The sequence below is a fragment of the Geotrypetes seraphini genome, chromosome 10 (assembly GCF_902459505.1).
Source record: "Geotrypetes seraphini chromosome 10, aGeoSer1.1, whole genome shotgun sequence".
Taxonomy (NCBI): Eukaryota; Metazoa; Chordata; class Amphibia; order Gymnophiona; family Dermophiidae; genus Geotrypetes; species Geotrypetes seraphini.
Window position 1 is genome coordinate 110362064 of NC_047093.1, and position 15332 is coordinate 110377395.

Genomic DNA, 15332 nt, shown 5'->3' on the forward strand with positions numbered 1-15332 from the left:
CTTTGTTCTCTTGTTAAGCTCAAAAAATTTGGTTCAAGAGCACTCAAAACGCCTATTTTGTTTGCCTTATACTAATTGCCTTGATAACTTATTTTAGTCTTTTTCATCAGCTTCGTCTCCAAATTTGTGGACTAATAATGCGTTGTATATTTTAATATTCTTTAGCTGTTTGGAAATTTGATTTAATTTCAATTTACAGTGTATGTTTTCTTTTATTGACTTGTAATTATTGTCAATTATTAAAATTATAAATAAAGAATTAAAAAAAGAGAGGGGTGAAGTATGTTATGGTCTTCTAGGTAGTTGGTGAGGTATTGTGCTACTAGTCCTTCTATTAATTTAGCGTATAGTGGGATTGAGGCGATGGGTCTGTAGTTATAGGGGGTATCTATTGGGCCTTTGAGATCTTTCAGTAAAGGGGTGATTATAATCTCACCTAGTTCAAGTGGGAATTGACCTTCCGTGAGTGTGAATTGAATCCACTGCATGAGGTTGGCTCTGAATTTAGGAGTAGCATTTGTTAGGAGGTATAAGGGACAGTTGTTTAGGTCACATGATGCTTTGCTGTATTTTTTGTACAGACGGTCCATATCCGACCATTGAACTAGAGGGAAGGAGGTCCAGATCCTGTCAGCTGCTATGGGTTCTTCTGATGTAAGTTTTGTTATAATCTCGTCGAGGTAGGCTGATGAGTTATTGAAGGTGGATCTGGTTGTGGTGATCTTACTTTTGTAGTGGTCAGCTAGCTGGGAGGCTGTTGGGTTTCCTTGTGGTGTCAATGAGGTTTTTTACTAGTTTGAAGAGCATTTTAGTGTCTGGAGATTCAGTACCAACTAGTTTGGAGTGGTAGGCTTTCCGTTTTTCGTTGAGTTTGATCTTGTACTGTTTGATTAGTTTTCTCCACTCGACTTTGGTTTGTTCATGGTTCTGCTTTTTCCAGGCTCTTTCAAGTTGTCTGCAGTGCCTTTTTAGTTGTAGAAGTTCATTGTCGAACCATTTGTCGGATGGCCTGCAAATTCTGTTTTTGGGTTTTAATTCAGTGTTGTTTCACTTAAGGTGCGCCAGTGGCATATAAATTCCTTGGGATCTGTGGAGCCTATTTCGGGGTCTATTTTGTCCCAGAATGTGGTCGGTTCAATTTTTTGGCGAGTTGTGAAGCAGGTTTTTTGGGGTTCGGGTTTGTTGTTACTTTGTGCCCAATTGATGTTGAAGGTATATTTATAGTGATCTGACCAGAGAGAGGAATGCCAGGTACCATTGGAGATGTGGATATCTGGTGTGTGGGATTTTTTGATTATGTATGCTGCAATATCCAGTTGGTGGCCTTTTTCATGCGTGGATTGGGGGTTAAGGATTTGGTAGGATAGTGCATTGAGGTATGAGAGTAGATCTTCGACTTGTTTTGAGGTATGATCTTCTAGGGGTAGATTAATGTCTCCAAGGAGTAAGTTGTGAGTTGAGTTTAGCAAGTTCTGGAAGATAAAATCTTTGAGTTCGTGTTTGGAGGTGTTCCATTTGCCTGGTGTAATGTAGCAAAGAAGGCAGGTTAAGGCACCTGTGAGTGTTAGTTGGCAGGCTAGAAGGTCCAGGTGGGGGGAGGAGTGTTTATCCAGGACTTTTAGGTTGAGGTTGTTTTTTACTAGTATAGCCAGTCCTCCCCCTCGCTTGTTTTGTCGACAGACTAGTTCTAGTTTGTATCCTTTGGGGCAGAATTCAGTTATGCGTGGGTCTGAGTCGGAGGTTAGCCAGGTTTCGGCTAGAAAGAGGCAACCTAGTTGTTCTTTAGTTATCTAGTCCTTAATTAGGTCTGCCTTTGGGCTAATTGATCTTATGTTCATATCTATTGAAATCCAACTGGAGAATACGGCTGATTCTCCTTCGTATACAACAGGTATATTTTTGTATGTGTATGTGAGTTTGATCTTAGGTCTGTACTATATTTTTATAGAGTTCTCTTTCTATTTATTTTATATTTTTATTGTCAACTGCTGAGAATTGTCATAAGCTTTGGCAGTATAACAAATTTTAATAAACAAACATAAAAAGCACTGGTTAGCGCCAAACTGAAAACCAGCCATTTTGGCGGTGTTTCAGGGGCAGAGTCAGTACTTGGCCAGTTAAGTGCCATATTCTGTACTAAACCAGCTAAGTTAATCACAAACAGGACCACATAAAAGTCAGTCCTATCTTTATGCGGTAATTAGTGCTGCCTGATTCAGGAAAAAAAATTCCGAATCGATTCGATTCAGCCTACTGAATTGGTTTTTCGATTTGATTCGATTTTCCTGCCCAATTGGGTGTTTTTTTCAAACATCCTGATGGGTTTATTTTATAGCCTCTTCACCCTGTTTGCCCTCTCCTAACCACACTGGTGCTGTGGTGTAAACAAAATAAACAAACAAAAAAGGCTTTTCCTCTCTCTCTTAAATCCTAGCTCGCGTTTGCGGTCTAACACCAGCTCTGGCAGGATACACGTTTCAAATCTGACATATTGTAATCACAAAATGGAAAATAAAATTAGTTTTTCTACCTTTTGTTGTCTGATCATTATTCAAATCTTGTTGGTCTCGGGCTTTGGTTGTCTTCTGATAACTTGCATGCCAGGGTCTCCTTCTTTCTTCTTTCTCCGTTCTAACCATCCATCTGCCATCTCTGTCCTCCCCTTCCATTTCCCTCCTCCCCCAGAGGTCGTGCATCTTTCTTTTTTTTCATCTCCATCCACAGATCCACCTTTTCTTAACTACCCTTTCATCCAGCATCTCTCTCTCCTTCCCCACCACCCCAGGGTCCACCATCCTGTCCCCCCCTGAAGGCCTGTCCCCCCCTTTGAAGGCCTGCCTGCCTGTTCCCCCCCCCTTTGAAGGTCTGCACCTCCCCCAAAGGCCAGCCTGCCTATATCCTCTGAAGGATCTGCTTACGTTGGAAAACTGGTCCTCGACATGGCAGCTGGGCTTCAATGCTAAGAAATGTAAGGTTATGCATCTCGGCAGCGGAAATCCATGCAAAACTTACACCTTAAATGGAGAAACACTAGCTAGGACTTCAGAAGAAAGAGACTTGGGAGTAATCATCAGTGCAGGCATGAAGGCCGCCAAACAAGTAGAGAAGGTCTCATCCAAGGCAAGGCAACTTATGGGATGTATCAATAGAAGCTTCGTTAGCCGCAAACCTGAAGTCATAATGCCACTGTACAGAACCATGGTGAGACCTCATCTGGAATACTGTGTGCAATTCTGGAGGCCACATTACCGTAAAGACGTGCTTAGAGTTGAGTCGGTTCAGCGGATGGCCACTAGGATGATCTCAGGGCTCAAGAGTCTCTCGTACGAAGAAAGACTAAACAAATTGCAGCTCTACACTCTAGAGGAACGCAGGGAAAGGGGGGACATGATTGAGACATTTAAATACATTACGGGACGTGTCGAGGTGGAAGAAGACATCTTCTTTCTCAAAGGACCCTCGGTCACAAGGGGGCATCCGCTCAAACTCAGAGGAGGGAAATTTAATGGTGACATAAGGAAGTATTTCTTCACAGAAAGGGTTGTAGATCACTGGAACAAGCTTCCAGTGCAGGTGATCAAGGCCACCAGTGTGCTAGACTTTAAGAATAAATGGGACGTCCTCGTGGGATCTCTACGAGGGTTGAGTTAAGGAACTAGTCATTAGTACTCAGACTTAAAGGGGTGGGTCAGTACAGTGGGCAGACTTGATGGGCTATAGCCCTTTTCTACCATCATCTTTCTATGTTTCTATGTTTCTAATGTAAAGCACAGTTACTTACCGTAACAGGTGTTATCCAGGGACAGCAGGCATATATTCTCACATGTGGGTGACGTCATCTACGGAGCCCCGCGCGGACAGCTTTTCAAGCAAACTTGATTGAAGTTTCAAGTTTGCACACTGCACCACGCATGTGCTAGCCTTCCTGCCCACTAGAGGGCGCATCCCCACCTCGTGGTCCTCAGTTCCATATCAAGCAAAGAAGCCATCCCCGGGGAGGTGGGCGGGTTGTGAGAATATATGCCTGCTGTCCCTAGATAACACCTGTTACGGTAAGTAACTGTGCTTTATCCCAGGACAAGCAGGCATGATATTCTCACATGTGGGTGACCTCCAAGCCAACCAAAAAAGGGCAGGTGGGAGGATGGCAATTTAGGAGAACAGATTACGCAACACCGACTGGCCGAACCGGCCGTCGCTTCTGGACAAAGTGTCCAGACAGTAGTGGGAGGTGAACGTATGAACCGAAGACCAAGTGGCAGCTTTACATATGTCCTCCACAGGAGTAGACCGGAGGAAAGCAACAGAAGCTGCCATAGCCCTGACCTTATGCCCCGTGACTCGACCATGGAGCGTGAGACCAGCCTGAGCATAGCAAAAGGAAATACAAGCAGCCAACCAGTTGGACAAGGTGCGCTTGGAAACAGGATGTCCCAACCGATTAGGATCGAAGGACAAAAACAATTGAGGAACCTTCCGATGAGACTTGGTACGTTGGAGATAAAAGGCCAACCCCCTCTTACAGTCAAGCGTGTGAAGCGCCGCCTCACCTGGATGAGAGTGGGGCTTCGGGAAGAACACCGGAAGGACAATAGACTGATTGAGGTGGAAATCAGACACAACTTTAGGTAGAAATTTTGGATGGGTGCGAAGAACCACCTTGTCATGATGAAACACCGTAAAAGGTGGATCCGCAACCAAAGCCTGCAGCTCGCTAATCCGACGAGCGGATGTGAGCGCAATCAAAAAGACCACTTTCCAAGTGAGAAACTTAAGATGAGATTTGTCGATAGGCTCAAAGGGAGGCTTCATCAGTTGAGCTAAGACCACATTAAGATCCCAAACTACAGGAGGAGGTTTCAGAGGAGGATGGACATTCACAAGACCCCTCATGAAACGAGTTACCAGAGGATGAAGAGAGAGAGAACGACCCTCGAGATGCCAATGGAACGCCGCAATGGCACTGAGATGCACCCGAATGGAAGTCGTCTTCAGTCCAGACTTAGACAGATGCAACAAATATTCCAGCACCGAAGACACGGGAACCGAATTTGGGTCCAGATGATTCGAGGAACACCAGGATGAAAATCTGGTCCACTTCTGGGCATAACAAAGCCGAGTCGAGACCTTGTGCGAGGCTTCCAAAATCTCCTTCACCGCCTGAGAAACAGGAATCGAAGTCAGGGGGAAAGGAACCAAGCGGTCAGATGTAAAGACTGAAGATTGGGATGTAACAGCGAACCCCGACTCTGAGATAGCAGAGAGGGAAAGACAGGCAGAAGCAGAGGTTCCCTGACACTGAGCTGAAGAAGCAGGGAGAACCAGTGCTGTCTGGGCCAACGAGGCGCAATGAGAATCATAGTGGCTCTGGTCGATTTGAGATGCACCAGCGTTCTCAATATCAGAGGAAAAGGAGGAAACGCATAAAGGAACCTCCCCCCCAGTCGAGAAGGAAGGCATCGGCCTCGAGACGGTCCCGGGAGTACATCCGAGAACAGTAGAGAGGTAGTTTGTGAGTCTCCGGGGAGGCAAATAGATCCACCTGAGGAGTCCCCCAGCGGTCGAAGACCTCGCGTAGAACCCAAGAGTTCAGCGACCACTCGTGCGGCTGGAGAAGACGACTGAGTTTGTCTGCCAGACAGTTCCTCTCTCCCTGAATGTAAACCGCACGCAGGAATATGTTCTGGGCAACTGCCCATTCCCAAAGGCGCAGGGCTTCCTGGCACAGAGACCAAAAGCCCGTCCCCCCTTGTTTGTTGACATAATACATTGCCACCTGGTTGTCCGTCCGCACGAGAACCACTTGATCGTGCAGTAGGTGGCAGAAAGTCCGAGCAGCCAGAAAAATGGCACGAAGCTCCAACACATTGATGTGACAAAGACGGTCCTCGGCCGACCATAGACCCTGCGTCCGCAGACCGTCGAGATGTGCCCCCCACGCGTACTCCGAGGAGTCCGTGGTCAGGACCTTGCGACACGGAGGAACGAGAAACAGCAAACCCCCTGAAAGACTGGAAGAGTTGGTCCACCAACGGAGCGAGCGTCTCAAAGAAGGAGTCACTGTTATCTGACAAGAGACTGGGTCGCGATCCTGCCGCCACTGAGAGGCCAGAGTCCACTGAGGGAGCCTCAGATGCAAGCGGGCGAAGGGAGTGACGTGGACAGTCGATGCCATGTGGCCCAGAAGGACCATCATACGCTGAGCCGACACCACGGCTTGCTGCAAAACTTGGCGACCCAACCGAAGCAAGGCCTCCCTCCGAGGAGGGGGGAGGAAAGCGCGGAGGCGAACCGTGTCCAGCACGGCTCCGATAAACTGGAGGGACTGAGCCGGGCACAACTGAGACTTGGGAAAGTTCACTTCGAACCCTAGTCGTTGAAGTAAGATGATAGTCTGTTGGGTCGCTAAGATAACTCCCTCCCTGGTCGGGGCCTTGATCAGCCAATCGTCCAGGTAGGGAAAGGCCTGTAACCCCCGAGAGCGCAGGGCGGCCGCGACCACCACCATACACTTCGTGAATACCCGAGGGGACGACGCCAGACCAAAGGGAAGGACCCGATACTGAAGGTGCAAATCTCCCACTTGCAACCGCAAGAATTTGCGGAAAGCGGGATGCACCGGAACATGGGTATATGCTTCCTTCAAGTCCAGGGAGCACATCCAATCCCCTTCCTCCAACAGGGGGTACAAAACCGGAAGCGATAACATACGGAACTTCTCCCGGACCAGGAACTTGTTGAACTTCCTGAGATCCAAAATGGGGCGCAAATCCCCGGTCTTTTTTGGGACCAAAAAGTAACGGGAGTAAAACCCCCGACCCCGCTGGTCTGGAGGAACCAGCTCCACTGCCCGTAGGCTCAACAAGGCCCTGGCCTCGACCAGGAGAAGGGCCAACTGGCTCCGGTTGGACGGGCAAGCGCTGGGCGGCCTGTCTGGAGGCTGAGATAAGAAGTTGAGCGAATAAGCCCTCGGAGACGGTCCGGAGCACCCATGCGTCGGATGTAATCTGGGTCCAAGCCCCGTAAAAGGACCTGAGTCGACCCCCGATGGGGAGGGGGTCCGGCGATACCGCGGAGGGGGCCCGCCCCCAACCGCAAATCCCATCAAAAAGACGGCGCGGGCTTGGACGCTCCCTGCGCTGGGGGTTTAGGCTGACCTCCCCTACCCTGTTGGGGTGGGCGTCTGGGTGGAGGTCTCGAGAAGGCCGGCGTAGATTTCTGCGGATATCTTCTCGGGGGCTGCCGAAAAGGTTTTTGCGGCGGAACCTTAGGTTTAGGGCGGACCAGGGAGGCCAGAGAGCGCTCCTGCTCCGACAGACGTTTGGTCGCCGCCTCCAGGGAGTCGTCGAACAGCTCAGAACCGACGCAGGGCAAGTTTGCCAAACGCTCCTGCAGGTTGGGGTCCATCTCGAGGGTACGGAGCCACGCCAGCCGGCGCATAGCCACCGCACAGGCCGATACCCTCGAGGCGAGTTCAAAGGCGTCGTACACAGCATGAAATAGGTACAAGCGCAGGTGAGATAGATTGGACATAAAGGTGGCGAACTTCTCCCTATGGGAATCAGGTATGACATCCCGAAAAGTTGGGAGGTCCTTCACCATGGTACGCAAGTAGGAAGAATATGAAAATGCGTAATTTAAGACCCTCGTCGCCATAAGAGAATTAGCGTAGAGGCGACGACCAAATTTGTCGAGGGTCCGTCCTTCCCTCCCCGGCGGGACCGCTGCAGACACCCTGGAAGGCTGCGTCCTCTTAAGGGCCGACTCCACCAGGAGCGATTGGTGGGAGAGTTGCAGCTTCTTGAACCCCTTAGGAGGGAGGGTCCGGTATTTGGACTCCATCTTGGACGGCACCACCGTGACTGTAAGAGGGGTTTCCAAATTCCTCAGTAAGGTCTGATGAAGGACCCTATTGAGCGGAAGGCGAGGGGATTCCCGAGGGGGAGTAGGAAGATCCTGCTCCTCCAAAAACTCCTTGGTGTAATGGGAACCTGCCAACAAGTCCACTCCCAAAGCCCCCGCCATTTCCTGCACAAACCTGGAGAATGAGGAAGGTCTGGCAGGCGGAGAAGGAGACCGAGATTTCCCCGCCGAGCCGAAAGGGGAGGCCTCGCGGGAATACCTCGGCTCTCTACCCGACCCCGATCCCCAAGAGGCACGCTCCCGGGACCTCGAGGGGGTCGGGGACCGATTATGCCTGAAGGAACCCTTGGGGGAACCCCCCGGGGTACGAGGTATCGAGGTCCGTCCCTTTCGCCCCGGCGAGGAGGCACGGGAACCTTCTCCGACAGGGGAGCAAAAAAGACTGGGGTTGTCGAGGCGGAGCTCCGAGACCTGTAAGGCCTCGTCCCCGAGCGGCAACGAGCGACCGCGTCTCCGAGGTGAGGCCCGAGATCGCTTGGCCTTCCTCGGATGGCGCCTCGCCCGAGGCCTGTCCGAAGGCGAGGAGCCTCGCGAGGACCTCGAGGAAGAAGTGGACGAGAGTCTCCGCACCCGGCGCATCTTGTCAAGGGGACGCACGCTACGCTCAGGGTGTCCCACCGATGCCGGGTCCGAGGGCAAAGCCGAGGGCGAGGCAGTACGAACCTCGGGGGCCGAAGCCCCAGTACCCGAGGCTGAGGTCGCCAACTGCGGGGCAGCCGAGACCGAAGCAGTCGAGGTCGAAGCCTGCTGCAGGTGCTCGATGGCCCCGGACAGCTCCGAGGCGATCAAAGCCCGGAGCAAGTCCTGGAAAGCCGGGATCGTCATCCCAGGTGGCAACACCTGTCGATGCTCCTCAGAGGGCGACCTCGGTCTCGAGTATTCCCTCGGGGCAATCGACTTGGACACCTTGGGCTGGGCGGAGGCAGACCCTCCCGCCAACGAGGAGCCTGAGGATGGCTTCTTGGTCGAACCTGGAGCTGAGGAGGGAAGTGGAGACTTACCCGAGGCCGGCTTGGACGAGGCAACAGGCTTCGACGGGGCCGAGGTCGAGGCCGAGGTCAAGGCCGGGGCCGAACTCGAGGCCTTCCCGGTGGGGGACTCAACTGCGAAAAGGTCCGCCATGCGGGCCCTGCGGCGTTTGAGAGCCCTCTTCTGAAAAGTGGCACACCTGGTACAAGAGTCTGTCGGGTGCTGGGGCCCCAAACACCTCAAACAGCACCGGTGAGGATCTGTAATCGACAAGAGTCGGTCGCACCGACCGCACTTTTTAAATCCCGTCACGGGCCGGGACATGGGCCCAAAAAGCGGCCGGGAACAGGCGAGGTCCCACGGCCGCGGCTACCGGGAGCCCCCGGAGCGACGGAAAAAACAAAATTTTTTTTTTTTTTTTTTTTTGTAAGAACTAAACAATTAAATCAAAAAACAAGTCAAAAACGCAGCGACCGCGTCAAAATCAGGAACACAGCCGCGGCGACAGAAGGCAAATACAGAGCACAATTTTCCACAGGGCTTCTGGCTCCGCGGATGAAATTGAACTGAGGACCACGAGGTGGGGATGCGCCCTCTAGTGGGCAGGAAGGCTAGCACATGCGTGGTGCAGTGTGCAAACTTGAAACTTCAATCAAGTTTGCTTGAAAAGCTGTCCGCGCGGGGCTCCATAGATGATGTCACCCACATGTGAGAATATCATGCCTGCTTGTCCTGGGATAATGCTCTTTATGTAGACTGCACAGTAACTATATCCAAAAAATTACAACCATCCAGAATGTTACTGCTAAGCTTATATTCTCTTTAGAAATCACGGGGGTAATACTAGTTGAAAACTAGGAGAAGTCAAAAAATGCTTAAATCAAAATATATAAACTGACCTCACTTTTAAATAGTGACCTGTCTATGGAGTGTTGATCAGAGATTTTTAAGTTGCTCAGAGATGTGAAACTCTACAAGGAAGGTATACACCCTCCTAGGATTGATACAGAGTTTACCTTCCAGTCTTTGCAATTGTTTCAATACTGATCACACTCCGAGACAGGCTGCAAAGAATGAATGAATAAAAATCTTTCAATTGCTTCAAAACATTCTGGTTTTCTTTCTTCATGTATTTGTCAAACAAACATCACTTGAAATAAATGGGTTGTAATATAGTAACTTAACTTTATGAAGGGTTTGGGGTCCCAACGTGGCCCCGTTTCGTTTTCTTCTTCAAGAGACCCAATCATAAATATAGTAAAAGTCCTTTAGAGCTTTCAATGATTCTGAACTTAGTGATGTGTAAACACACCGCGGCTGAAAAATGCTGTCAATTCACATCTCTGAGCAACTTAAAAATCTCTGATCAACACTCCATAGACAGGTCACCATTTAAAAGTGAGGTAAGCTTATATTCTCAGCAATAAGATATGATAAGGTGATGCCTTTATAACTCCGATTACATTGGCTTCATTTCGAAGCAAGGGTATTTTTAAACTATACGTATACATTGATATTATTTATCTTCCATGGAGAAATCCTGGACTATATGATGAATTTAGTAGAACTACCATATGTTAATAACTATAGCTTGATTAGCAATCATCCGAGATTAGGATTTCCGAACCCTAGAGATATTAATTATTGAAACAATGCACTCTATATCTTTTCCATATTTGGCAGCAAAATGGTGAAATTCACTTCCAAAACAATTAAGAACTATCCCCTCTTACTAGAGTTTCCATAAAGACCTATTTGTTTCCAAGATATCTCATTCATACTAATAGATGATTTTGTAAAGATGTGAAAACCTGATTATAAAATATTCACTCTAACAGATGAACAGATCTTCTGTTTTCATGTTTTGATTTTTAATATAAGATTGTAATTCCTGGCGATGGCCAGCTTTTTATTAACTTGGAAATCGCATTGAACTCCTTTTGGGGTAAATTAGCTATTCACAAATATTTATGTAATGCAATGTAATCTTATTTCTAGTATTCAAAGTAATTACAAATGGGAATTTCCCCTATATTGGCAGCTTCTCTCCATTTACATCAATCTTCGCACTTACTACATGCTTCTGTAGCTAATCTGTTGGACATCCCATTACATAAGTTAATTTATCAATATGAATGCTCTGTAAGATTTAAAAGATTTTAAAATCACACTAAAATCTTTACTCTGTCAGTAGGTATATCAAATGATTTAGATATGAAGGAGTGGAAATCTTAATGCTGATAATGCAGGACAGCAAAAGTTTTAATAATGACAGACAGGTCATGGTTTTTATAATTATGTAATGCTGTGTTGTCTTAGCTTTATGTTCTGAATTATATATCTGAACTTGTGAACCACCTAGAATGGTTGAGATATTTATTTGCAAGATTTATATACTGCAGTATCATACATCCAATAGCCTCACAGAATGGATCTAGTAGCGAGTCAACACACCACATTTTAAATAAATCTTTATAAAAATTAGCAACACCTCCATCAAAACAAATTAAGCAGACAGCTGGGCAGAGGCTAATAACAGGATCATCTTGGATTTGAAACCAAGATTCTACAACAAAAAACAGGCCAGGTTGACTTTCAAATGTCCAATTTGTAAAGATAAAGACTTATAATATTTTGCATAATTTACATAATAACATGGAGCAAGTAATGGTGGTCTATATGGTGATTAAGTTCTCTCTCTTGATAATGAACGTAGCCATGCCATTTTTTCTTATTATTATTGACTGTTTTCATCTTTCTATATCCTACATCAGAAGCCATAAACTTGATGGAGCACTGGATGACAGACTTCAAGCTCAAGCTCAATACAGAGAAGACAAAATTCTTTGTCGCTTCACCATGCCCGCTTGACACCAAAATACCATTAGGCATCAACAAACTTAACTACCCCATACAGCCCACCATTAAAATACTGAGTGTAACTCTGGACCAATGCCTAACCATGAAAGACCAGGTGGACTCCCTAATCAAAAAGGGTTTTTTCACCCTCTGGAAGCTTAAATCCATTAAATCATATTTTGATAACTCTGCATTCAGAATCCTTGTACAATCCCTCGTACTGAGTCAACTTGACTACTGTAGCATCACCTATTTAGCAAACCCCCCAAAAAATATGCGACGCTTACAATTAATGCAAAACACTGCAGTCAGACTTATCTTCGGTCTAAAAAAATTTGATCACGTGACGCCATACTACAAATAGCTACACTGGCTGCCGGTGGAAGCTCATGTAAAGTTTAAGTTTGCCTGCCTTTGCTTTAAAGTTCTTTACGGTCTAGCTCCTAAATACATAACTGACCTCTTCTCCTTCTCAGCCAACAGACACAAGAGAAGCTCCCACTTGCACTTCGTTTCTCCCCCGATTAGAGGTTGCAAACTAAAAAAACACTATGGACACCTTCTCTCACATCAAGCAGCTTTATGGGGTAAAGATCTAGAACAAATCCTCTCGCCCACCACTTACGAGGTGTTCAGGAAGCGCCTCAAAACTCACCTGTTCCTGAAGTACCTAGACAGCTGACCTGTTCCTCTCCTTCCCATCTATAACATTTCTCTTGCCCTATCCTCCTCTTGTTCTCCCATCCCTTAAGTTCTCTCAACTTGTACTTCACTAATCTTTTGTAAACCGCATAGAACTTAACGGTACTGCGATATATAAACTGTTATTATTATTATTATTACAATTATATCCATTGATTGGTTTTAATGAAAACAGTTAGTAAGTTGATGATTTAAAAAGGGTCTACATCTATGAATTGGTCTTTCATGAATTACAGGGTCTTACTGGAATGGCAGCATTTAAATCTAAGATATAACATAAATGCCCCACCAATAACCATAAACCTAAACATGCAATCAAGCAAATAAGTAGAAAATGTATGGTATTAGTTAAGTAAACATTAATGCAACAAATAATTGTACAAACAAGCCCCACAATCGCCCAACAAAGTTGCCCACAAAGGGGCACACTAAGAAAAATTACATGCCCTTTAGATGTGCTCCTTCTGTGGTGCATCTCAGAAGTTAAGCATGCCAAAATTCACTGCAGTGAGATGATGCTGGAAGACACCACACCGGAGGTGTCATCAGGGGGTTGGGTTAATGCCACATTGATGCAGCTAGTAGTAATGATGGAAAGAAAGTATTCAGGAAGGATGGTACTGCACCTATTTGTTTATTACCCGAGTAGCAAATCAGCAAGTTTTTAAGGTGGCTGCCCTTGACACTATGGTTACTGAGTTGCAAGGGATTTGCAATACTTTAGTCAAACATAAGATCTTTAAGGCCAGTAAGATGGAGTATTTAGAAAATCAATCAAGAAAAAATACTTTGAGATTTTTAAATTTCTCTAAATTGCCACTAGTGACACCTGTTGATATGGTTAGAAAATATCAGGGGAATTTTGTTAATGTGATCTGAATCACTGTTGCCTATTATGAGAGCTCAGCATTTGTCTCTATGAAGATCAAACGAAAGAGATGTCTAGGTTAAAATTGACAAAATTTCTGGAGTTATCCCTAGAAGTAATGACTCAGAGAACCAACCTACTTTTGCCTTGGAATCAGACAGAAATGTAGTTCTTAAATTGTTTTTCCAATATATGGACCAGATATATTTATGTTACAAGATTATAATTTTTCCTGATGTTTTGAAGAACATTCAGAAGTGTAGCCAGGAATTTCTGGCTGCGCCCAAGGGTTCATGCTCTGGGAATGCCTATTTTATTACAATTTCATTGTTTACAATGGGGCTCATAAATATAGACATTTAAAAACAACATAAACCACCACATGGATATTTTAAGCGCCAAAATACCAAGTGCTGATTTTCAAAACTAGATTTTCAGACGTCTTACAGGGCATTCACCCTCCAGGATGTCTAAATGTTAAGGGGGCATCTAAGAGGTGCATTTTGGACAGGCTTAGCATTTGGGCATCTTGCAGGGATAATCAAACCTTTTTTCAAGACATCTAGGGTGTCATTTGAACGTTCAGAATTAGACCTGTTTTCAAAGCATCTAAGTGGCAAAAAGGTACCCAAACTGACTAGATGACCACTGGAGGAGTGAATCCATAGCCCCCATCACACACACACACTCCCTCAGTTGACACTGACCCCCTTCCGTGCCCAAAGGTGTAAATGAAACAGTACATACCAGCCTCTATAACAGGTAGACTAGATGAGGATGAATAAGTTTATTGAAAATGCTCCCAGGAGTAGTTCGCAACACATTTCGCCTGAACGGCTTCTTCAGGGGCATACTGTATAACTAAATGATAAAACATATGAACATAAATACAACATAATCCAACTGACTTAAAAACAGATTAAAGATAAAACCAAAAAATACGTGTCCTTAAAACTGCCAAAGGAACATATCAAGAACCAATTCAGAAGATGCCTTACCTAACTGAAGTTAAAAAATATTGTTGTATTTGAAATGTTTCTGACTCTTTTATTTATATTTGAAAATTTAATAAATATGATTATGATTAAATTTTTTTTTTTTAAACTGCTTTTGACACCAAAAGTAACTAAAGCTGTGTAAGCTTTTCAAACACTGTTAAAAAATATATATAATATATATAAGTAAAAATGACTAAAACATAATAAAATAATAAATAACCAAAAACATAACAGTAATGGAGAAGGTATCAAATCAGGAGTCATGAAGCACATCAAAGATAGAACACCAGCATTATTTAGTTCCTAGTTAAGCCCATATTGGGTGACAGGGTTGAATCTTTATGTTCAGTTGTAGGAGAAGTTTATCCACATCCCCACCCCTCCATGAGGGATGTAGCATGCTTAAAGAAGAAATGTTATCTTTGATGTGCTTCATAACTCCCAATTTGATGCCCTTTCCATTTCTGTTATGTTTTTTGTTATTTATTATGTTTTAATCCTTTTTACTTATTTATATATGCACATAATTTTCAATGTATTATGTATTTTATTGCACTAGGTATTTTTATCATGACCTAAGATGGCTTGCCTATGCATTTTAGGTGACACTTCCTTTGATCTTATTCAGATTTTTAGTTGGAGTTTTTAGCATTTTCTATTTCTCTTAATAATTTTTTACCATATCCTAAACTTTTTTAAGGGTTGTGCCAGTTTTGACATTGTTTTTATACTACTACTACTATTATTATTATTTCTATAGCCCTACCAGACGCATGCAGCGCTGCAGTCACGAAGAAGATGTGATTTGATTTAACTTTCACTAATCAGTGTGTGTGACATCAGACTCCTGAGTGTATATATATATATATATATGTGTGTGTGTGTGTATGTATATATATATATATATGTATGTGTATATATATATATATATATATATATATATATATATATATACTAGTCTTTAAGCCCGTTACATTAATGGGTGCTAGAATAGATGTGTCTGTCTGTCTTTC

The 15332-nt window shown here is 45.1% G+C and overlaps 1 protein-coding gene across 7 annotated transcripts in view; it reads right to left on the bottom strand.

Moving 5' to 3' along the window:
- The window catches only part of ZNF618 (zinc finger protein 618), a 771796-nt gene that overhangs the window by 560188 nt on the left and 196276 nt on the right, over window positions 1-15332 (bottom strand). For 2 of the 7 annotated variants that reach the window (XM_033960463.1, XM_033960464.1), the window contains exon 2: window positions 14069-14182. The exons of the other annotated variants lie outside the window; for them this stretch is intronic. The gene's annotated coding sequence lies outside the window, so the exon portion shown is untranslated. The remainder of the gene's footprint in view (window positions 1-14068; window positions 14183-15332) is intronic. 7 annotated transcript variants of the gene reach the window in all.